Raw genomic sequence first — 10,079 nt, forward strand, 5'->3', positions numbered from 1 at the left:
TATGAAGAAAGGTTGAGGGAGCTGTGTGTGTTCAGCCTGGAGAAGAGAAGACTTCAGGGATGCCTTATTTTGGACTTCCAGTATGTAAAACTTAAAAAAAAAATAGCTTAAAAAACTGGAGAGAGACCGACTTTTTACATGGTCTGATAGTGGGAGGACAAGGGAGAATGGTTTTAAACTAAAAGAGAGGAGATTTAGCTTAAATATGAGAAGGAATTTTTTTTCTCAGAAGTTGGTGAGGCTCTGGCAGAGGCTGTCTAGAGAAGCTGTGGATGCCCCATCTCTGGAGATGTTCAAGTCCAGGCTGGATGGGGCCACAGTCATCTTGATCTAAGGGGTGGCAATCCTGTCCAAGGCAAGGGCTTGGAACTGAAGGATCTTTAAGATACTTTCCAAGCCTAGCCATTCTATAATTCTATGACTCTATGATTCTGATTAATAAGGCATATAATAAACAATCACAGAATCACAGAGTCAAAGAATGTCAGGGACGGGAGGGGACCTTGAAAGATCATCTAGTCCAATCCGCCTTCTGGAGCAGGAACACCCAGATTACGTCATACAGGAACATGTGCAGGTTGGTTTTGAGTGTCTCCAGAGAAGGAGAACCCACAAGTGCTCTGGGCAGCCTGTTCCAGTGCTCTGTCACCCTCACCAAGTTTTTTTCTCATATTTATGTGGAACCTCCTGTTTCAGCTTGCACCCATTGTGCTATCATTGGATGTCACTGAGACAAATGAGACTGAAGCAAATGGTTACCAGAGTAATAACAGCAGAGCCAACTCATATCACGAAGGAAATGGTGACAGTGATAACATACTGTGAACTGGGGAGACAAAGAAGTATCACACAGCAGTACTTATCATAAAAACAACACTGATTTATTTAAAGATGTAGAGGTGGAATATTATGGAAGAATGGAGTCCTTCTCCACTCTGCTTTTTATCTTCTCCAGTCATGAATGAACATTTCCCCTGACGTGGTGGGGATTCTGCTGCACATACCTATCTCCAGCCTCATTCTTTGTTCACCTCCCTGCCCTTGTCCACCTCTAGTCCCTGCATGCTCCCTAGTAGAAGTCTGTCTCTAGTTTTCCCTGGTACTTCACCCTAACCTATCCTTTAGACAAAGCATTCAAGTCCGTATACCACCCCGGTTGTTCCCCATGTTCCGAACATTATGTAGTTTCCAGTCTGCAGTCCAAATTAATCTAATGTTTTTATTACCCTAGATTAGTCTAGGAATCATGTTATGTAATACTTTCTCTTGGTGCTCTATTCTTATCCTGATAGCATGTACAAAACATAAATAAAGAAACAACCCCTTTCCAAGCACTAAAGCAGATGTTTTCTGAGAGATAGTGACTGTATCTTAGTGATCTCTACTGAGTGGTGATGGTCATCTTAGAATTTGTCTTTCGTTTGTAAACACTGGTTTCATTGTTTTAGGGGGCATAAAATTTATATACATTAATTTCATCTGCATCTTAATCACTCAGTTACAATATAGTCAAATGATGAAATTAAAGAATGAAACTCACCAGCATTTCCCTTGAAACTCATCTTTTACAAAGAAAAAAAGAGCAAATTATTCTGAATTAGAACAAATAAGAGAGATATAGAGTTCTGCAGGATCAGCAGTGAGGAGATGTTCTAGATGGTGGCACATACCAAGAGGCCTAGGATAATGATTAGCATATACAGCTTCCCTCTGCAGGTGAATTTCTTAACTCTTAGGTTAGGAAGAAATCCCTTCTTTCCTCCTTGTGTTCCAACCGATCTTGTAGTCCGTTTTCCCCACAGGCAGACAGCAGAACTTCAGAAGGAAAGTTGAGAATGCATAACCATTCCCACATAGGCATGTGCACATTGTGAGTTTGCTGAAAGCCATGTACTAGGGGCATGAGGGCTGGGGATCTCAGTTCTTGAAGTGTTAGTGGGAGTTGATTTGTTGACTTCAGGTCTCTTATAGCTTGGGTAAATGCTCTTACCATTAGACTATTTTGTACAGGAGATGAAGTGACAAACTAGATTTATCAACATTATCTCATCTTGTCTGTAATTTAAAAACAAGGAAAAAAAAAGCATTTGTCAGAGAAGGATTTTACTTTAACCATGACATTTATCATGTCTTTGTAGAAGTTGCTCATGTCTCTATCCAGAAAGAAATGGATTTTCAGATGCATTACTGCCATCATTTCATCTAGGGAATATCTAGAGAATGTCCTCGGTGCATTTACACTGTTCTCATTAGCTGTTTGCTTTGGATCATGTTCAAGATACCTACTATTTAGGGTCACTGAATAGGAAGGAAAGGCCAATTGGATACTGCTACAGAAAAAATACAGAGAATTCCTTCAAGTCTGGGATTGCAACATGCAGAGTTGGGAAGTATTCTCTTTAACATTTTTTTCTTATTTCTTGAGTTGTTAGTATTCTTTTAAATACTTTTACTACATTGGTATTTTTTTTTTATAATGAAAATTCTCTCCAGTCTGTCAAAATCTGTCCTGAAGCACAAGCATGAACACTGCATGAAATGATGGTGATAATACTCTGATGTGGAAATAATACTACTGTGTTTTTCTATGACTGATTGCTATATATCAAATTTGGGCTAGATTCAAATTAGCTGTGCTTCTTGCAGCATCAAAATTACACACACTTTTTGCATTTAGCAGTCTGAAGTCTGGTTTTGATCCTCTCTGACCTGTATTCCCAGCTAACATTCTTTATGATTTGCTATGTGCACATACATTTGCACTTTAATTGTGTGTATCTTTGGTTTAACTATAGAAATAATGGAATAAAAATTACTATCTCTCTGACGTCATCTTTTCTTTCATATCTTACTTATCAATTTATTATGCAATGAAAATGATTTTGCCTTTTCTCCTGGGTAATGTTTTAGTTAAAATATTGTATGGCTAAGAACCAATTCTTTCTGAATGCACAGTCAGCTACTGGTGACTGTGCATGTATGGAACCATTTTTAACCCTGGGGTGCATCAAGCACAGCATTGCTAGCAGGTCAAGGAAAGGGATTGTCCTTCTCTGCACTGTATTCCTATGGCCTCACCTTGAGTACTGTTGTCACCACAGTACAAAAAGAACATAAAACTATCAGAGAGTGTCCAAAGGAGGGCAACAAAGGTGGTGAAGGATCTAGAAAGGAATAATTATGGGAAGCAGCTGGAATCCCTTTATTTGTTCGGCCCAGAGAGGAGGAGACAGAGGGAAGGTCTTCAATGTCCCTTTAATGCAAGAATAGCAAAAGAAAAAAGGATGGTGGTACAAAACAGAAAAGGTGTGATTCTTTGGCACAGGCCATGATGGGTTTCAGCTGTGCAGGCTGTCTGACAACACGGGCCAATTGCAATGATTATCTCAAAGGCAGACCTACAGAATGAAGGAGAAATAATAAGGATCATCCTCTAGCACAGCTGGGAATTCGTCAGTTACTAGAGGAGGACTTGGATGTATGAAAAACAAAGGTATGCAAGAACTTCAGGAATACTACCTAACCATCTCCCATACTGTGCTTATCTCCCACAGCCAAAAGAAACAAGACTTGTGGGTGATGACAATCCCAGATCTGCTTATTGACAGCAGATAAAAGGAACTTGTAATCAGAGCCTCTTGGGTTTAAAAACCATTAATTTCCAATTTTTCTATAGGTAGTGAATATACGAAAAGCAGCTCTGTACCCCTGCACACTGTTTATTATGCTTCTGGAGCACTGAAAATAAAGAATTGGTAACAACAAATTGGAATGGCTGGAAGGGTTTGTATTCTCTTCAAGGCACATTGCATCTCTTCTGCCTTTGCCTCAGGTATTGTCTTCTCTGAAAATCTGTGTGAGGAAACCAGAATCAGTCAACCAGAAGAATCCTGCAAAAATAAAGAAGCCAGAATGCAGAGGCTAGACAAATCCATTTGTACAAAATGGCCACAAAATGTAAGCTGTAGTCTGGAGGCACTGTGGGCTGCAGTAGTTGGAGAGTAGCACTGCAAGGTTCAGCAAAGGAATAGCATGGGGTGTGCCCCATGAAGGGTGCTTCTTTTTGTTTTATGAGACATCATTGTCCTTTAAGAGAGCTCCCCACCTCCTAATTATACACCGACACCAGTGCTACCCACAAAGGAGAACATTCCCCACTTATAACTGTCAAACAGGTGATTGTGGGATATTGTGTCAAAGGAATGAGAATATATATATGACATGGAAATGCTATCTGTGTGCATTTTGAGCATTCTGACCTTTTGGAACACCCCTGTAAGGCACTGAGGAGCTAAATAATTCAGAGGTATAAATGTCTACTTTACTTCCCATTGTATGAGAAGCTGAAAGGGTAAGTAGGGCTGGAGTGTTTCATGCAATATAATTGTCAAGAAAAATGGCACACATTTATTGCAACAGTTCTTCAGTATGTGCTGTATCAGCTCATTCATCAGTTACTGTAAATTCTACTATTTTGAGAATTCTGTAAATTTTGCTACTTACATGGGCTCATCAATCAAGTCATCATCAAGCAAGCAGCATCTGTATGAGTTTTCCTCATTCTTGCTTTGTCAAGCAGTATGCAAGATTTAAATGTAAGCTACTCATCATTGCTGGCAGGTTAGCTATGTGAGCCACAACCTGTACAATTTGTGCATTTTGTTATCCTAGAAATGTTTTACTCTTTCTTGATGTGCGTTTGTTTTCTGCAGTTAGTGCAGGTTGACACATGACACATCTGTTCATAGAACTAAATATATTTGATCATATTGCAGTTATACAGTTTCTGTTCCACTGGGCTCATGAAAATATACTTTTCCTAGAGCAAGCAGTCCTTTGCTGTCCATACTAAGTCCCCAGAACACTTAATAACTTTATATACCTGCAGCTGGCATCAATGGGTTAGATAGACATTTTGTCTTATCTAGGGTAGATATTCTAAGCTTTCATAAAATCTCTTTTTCTAGAGCTGCGTGTAGATACTTGTTCTTCATACTGTCCACTGTCCTGTCCTTTTCTCACTGCATATTAACAGGTCACCACATTGATGTTATTGCACTGCACCTGGAGGAATGAATGGGGAAGAGAGGCAACTAACTCCTTGTTGTCTCCCATCCTTATATATACGGCTTCCAAAAATACAATATTCTGTTGTATTACCTTTCACATTCTTCTGCTACATCTTCAGTGATGAAAAGTTGCCTGGTTTTTACAGTAGTTAATCTCCAGCATAAATATCTTATTTTTAAATTCCATACAAGTTCAGTAAACTTGGATTGTATCTGCAATTGTTCATGAAAGACTCTAAAAGCCACAGAGAAGACTCTATTATATACATTATTAGTGTTGGTTATGGAATAAACCCTGTTCTGTGCATTGTAAAGCACATTGCGAAGTTGAGTGGGACCGGTTCTGGAGAAAAGGAGGAAAACAATTTCCCTCCACAGGATACTGACCTTGCATGTGATTCTCACTGTAACTTAATGCTGTGGTAACTCTATAGTTTCATTTCATAACATTCTGTTTATTGAAGCTTTTTGGCAAAAAATCCCCCAGTCCATGGGCAAATAAGTGAAAATTCCTCCATAGCCCTTCACAGATTTTTTACATATTGGACATCTATTTTTTAGTTCAAAGGACCATTGATGGCAGAGTAAATGTATATTAATGGAAAGGTGCATCTGATACATTTCTGAACTCATCAAGTGTTCCTGCACTTAAGAGAAACCCATCTGCTGAACCTTGAAAATATGTACTCAAGGTATATTTCATCAGCCTGACTTTCAATGACACTTTTAAAAAATTATCATTTATGCTAAGTGGTAAATGCTAAAGGTAATGTAAACTTCTCAAAAGTGTGTGAAACTGAAACGCAGATTTTCTGTGCCACTGAGTGTCTGACACCGCATCAAGGCCAATAGAATTAATTATAGTCACAGAGAGATTCCTATCTTAAAAATATTTGCTAGCTTCTTTTTTCACAGCTGTCAAGGAGCTGAAAGGAGCTTCTGTTGTACTCATGGAGGATGGGCACTGAAGATGTCTTTCAGCTAACTGCTGAGCACTGCAAAATGGTCAGTGATATACATTGTGTACTTGGGCTGAAAGGTGAGCTCTGTCCTAAATTTATCATTCTTTTTCCAGCCTAAAGCAGTGATATGATCATGTCTTCAGGTTGTTTCTACAGTTGTGAGGTTGGCAGCCATCCATATTCTGTGTAAGTTACTGACGGGAATTAAATATTACCCTGTGGACCGTGGGGCTATTTCACCTTGAATGCCTTATTTCACCTTCTGCCTTCCCTGAGTCAGCCTAATTAGAAAACACTTCAGAGACTCAGAGAATTGTTTCAGTTGGAAAGGACCCCTAAATGTCATTTAGTGCAACTCCCCTGCAATGAATAGACACCCACAGCTCCATCACTGCTCAGAGCCCCATACGGGCTGACCTTGGGTGTCTGTGGGGATGGGGCACCCCCACCTCTCTGGGCAACGTGTGCCAGTGCCTCACCACCCTTAGTGCGAAAAACTTCTTCCTTATATCCAACCTAAATCTCCCCTCTTTTAGTTTGAAACCATTTCCCCTTGTCCTAGCACAACACCCCTTGTTAAAGAGTCCGTCCTCTGTTCACTATGAACTGTGTGAGCTATTACTAAAACTACCGTGCTATTGGAGGTATGGATGTTGTCTAGCAGAATGCCAGTTTTTAAGAAGTGTTTCAAGGAAAGGTGGTCCTGTACATGTAGTGGTTGCACTGGGAAAACAATGGGAGCTGGTAATGGTAAATTCTGTACACTGAGAAAAAAGGTGTTGTGAATGAGAGTCATATCCCACCAGCATATGGGAGAATTAAAAATATGTGGACTGGAGAGAAACAGCTGGTACTTTCCTAATGTATATCTAAAGGTCATGTGAGAATGTACGTCACCTTTCTTACCAGAGCTAAGTGTGAGTCCGTGTTGTTATATGATAGTTCTGAGAAGTGATCTGGAAGAGGATAGACAGATAACCATCACTGCAGAAATATGAGCGTCCCTGAGCATGGTCTCTGAGTGTCCAAAGTGGCTTGATCTGAAGCAAATCCCAGGAGCAGCTTGAAGGAAAGATCACTCCAGCAGCTCTATTTATAGGCTGTACAGATGGGGCTGCATTAGAGCCCAGCACAGCCCTCCCAAGGTATCTCAGCAGGCCTTGTGGCCTCACATTCCCTATGTAATTGACTTCACACCATTCCTAAGTAACGCCCTTATACCCTTGCTATCATTCCCTGTTAGAGCCTGCTAGATTATGAAACAGCAATCATTATTTTAAGATATTAATGTACTGTAGAGGAGCAGATGCTGATCTTTGCTCTCTGGTGACAGTGACAGGAGCTGAGGAACGAGATGGAGCTGCGTCAGGGTATGGTCAGGGGGGTCAGGAAAAGTTCTGCCCCAGAGGGTGGTAGGCATGGAGCAGTGTGCCCAGGGCAGTGGGCACAGCCCTGATGCTAGAGCTCAGGGAGAGCTGGGACACCACTCTCAGCTGTAGGGTTTGGGTGGTACTGTGTGGAACCAGGACTCGATGGTTTTTGTAGGTCCATTCCAACTCAGGGTGTTCTATGTAAATGTGCAAGTGAGTCAGGAATGACAGCAGAGTGTCAAAAGTATCTTGCATAGTGCCAAGAACTCCACCAGTTTTGATAAAATATCTTCTACATTTGGGACATCAACACTGTGTATCACTTGAGCTCTTTCTTATTCAAAGTAAGCAGTAATGATGTAGTGGAGAAGTGGCCTTCTGACAGCCCACACAGGCAAGATTGCTCTTCTTTTTTTGCCTTATTATTGCCCATGCTTTGGAAGATCGATATTTAAAACAGTGGCATTAGTTATTTCTCAAGAATACTCTGCTTGAGAAATACTGTGTACCATTGATGTCCAGCTTCTCCATCACCTTGGGGATGCACAGGGATGGATGATTACTCATACAGCCCATCAGGCTCTCCCCACCCCACTGTCTATGGGGATCATGTATCAAGGCTCCATCTTCCTGTCAGGCAAGGGGTGCTGTGTTCTAATGCCCCCAACCACCCCATGTACCAGGACTGCTGCATATTTCCTCAGGGCTGCCCCCAGGACAGGTAGGACAGCCCCTGTCAAGGATGATCCATATAACATAACCCCTCAGATATCTCATACCCTGATCCTCTGCAGGGCAAACCTGAGCCCCATCTCTTTAGTGCTGACTGTAATTGAGGGGCAGGCTCTGCAGCAGCTCAGCCACCTGCTGCACCTGTTCCTGAGAGCCTGGCAGCTCTGGAGAAGCTGCAGTGATCACACAGACCACAGATTCAATAGCCTAGGAGTGCTGCAGAGAGGTACTTACTGATGGCTTCAATGAAGGGATCAGAGGGGCTCTTCCCAGAGGAGGAGCTTGAAGGCACTGATCAACCTGTGGATGTTGCTCCACTCAGGTCTGACAGGCTGAGCTTCTTGTCTGGGGTGAACAAGGGGCTCAGTCAGTACATGACAGTACAGGGCCAGCCTGCTCCACTGTTCCAGATGACCTTGGCACAGCTGCTGGTGGAAGATGTGGTAACCATCTGAGGTTGTGGCTCGCTGTGTGGGGATGGAGCAGGTATCACAGCCACCTTCCTCCCATCCCTGGGCCTGTGCTCCAACACAGCCCTGATGTCACATCTCCATCTTGTGTCGCCTTGTCCCCTCATCCTGGTCATCTACAAACCACTGATTTAATAGATCCCATCATCTTCCATGCCTGGGAACAATGAGTGGGTGAATCATGGTGAGTGGATCTGTGATAGCTGGAGTGGGCTTCAGGGCCACCATGAGCTCCTACCTCCTCTGCTCAACAACCTCTATGCAGAGCCAGACAAAGCAGGGCACTGTGCTCTTCTGCTGGCATAGGGCGTCCAGGTGGCACCTGAACACCCGGTCTGGGACAGGGCAGTGCTGGGGCAAATTGGATTGGGAGGCAATGGGAATTGGGGTGGGAGTCGGACTGGGGTCACAAGGGGAGCATCTTTAGCCAGAGGGCTGGACAGGATGATCTCCAGAGATCCCTTCCATCCCCTGTGAATCTGTTTTATTGAAAAGGACTGTGCTCTCTATTCTATTGGCCTTTTCCTATGTTTTTTACAGTAAAGATCTTGCGCTTTTTCTAGCTCCTTTCTTAGTCTCAGCAGAATTCATTTGAAGGAGCTCCTGCATGCTTTTCTGACAGCAATTCAGCAAGACCACTAACATGCTGGATCCAGTAGCCCAACACAGCTAAGGCTGATAGAGCTCCACACCCTTTGGTACAAAAAGTAAAAAGGCTGCAGATGTATCCCAGCAGGCACACAAACACAAAACATACTTTCACAGTGTATAGGAATTACATAGCTATACTGTGTACATTATTGGCAGTATTTGCATGTATATTATACCATCATTTACAGTACTTACAGCTACAATTTTCATGCCAAATAAAGAACTATAATAGAATGTGTAGAAATAAAGGAGGTAGGGAAAGGGCAAAAAAGCACAAAATATTTTTAAGGAAAGTAAGGATTACATTTGTACCTCTAAGCCCTCTCAGAGTACTGTAGTGTCCCTTGGAAGTGCCCAAGGCCAAGGCTGGATGGGGCTGGATAGGGCCCTGGGCAACCTAAGCTGATGAGTGGCAACTACCCATGGCAGGAGATTGGAACTGGATGACCTTTGAGATCCCTTCCAACCCGATCCATGTTTGTTGCCAGAAATGTTTGATCAGACCAGAGGTGTATTTCCTTATTGCCACTGTGTTTTAATACTTTGTTGCAGTATGTCATGGCTTTGCAACGGGCATAGCACAATACTGGAATCACTTCAGGTAATATTAAGACAGTATCTCCCTATGACTAGCTCTGTTACAGAGAAGGCAGAACTGGGATGATGTGGGTATAGAGACTCAGTGATCCTTGGTAGCACTGCTTTTGGTATTCTCATGGTGTGGAAGGAGGGGGAAACCTGTTACCCAGCCTATTCTCTTAGGATTTGCCTACTCATATTCAGCCTGTCAGGCACAGCTGAAGTGTACATAAGACCTGTGACAAG

Source organism: Lagopus muta, chromosome 18, assembly GCF_023343835.1.
Source record: "Lagopus muta isolate bLagMut1 chromosome 18, bLagMut1 primary, whole genome shotgun sequence".
NCBI lineage: Eukaryota > Metazoa > Chordata > Aves > Galliformes > Phasianidae > Lagopus > Lagopus muta.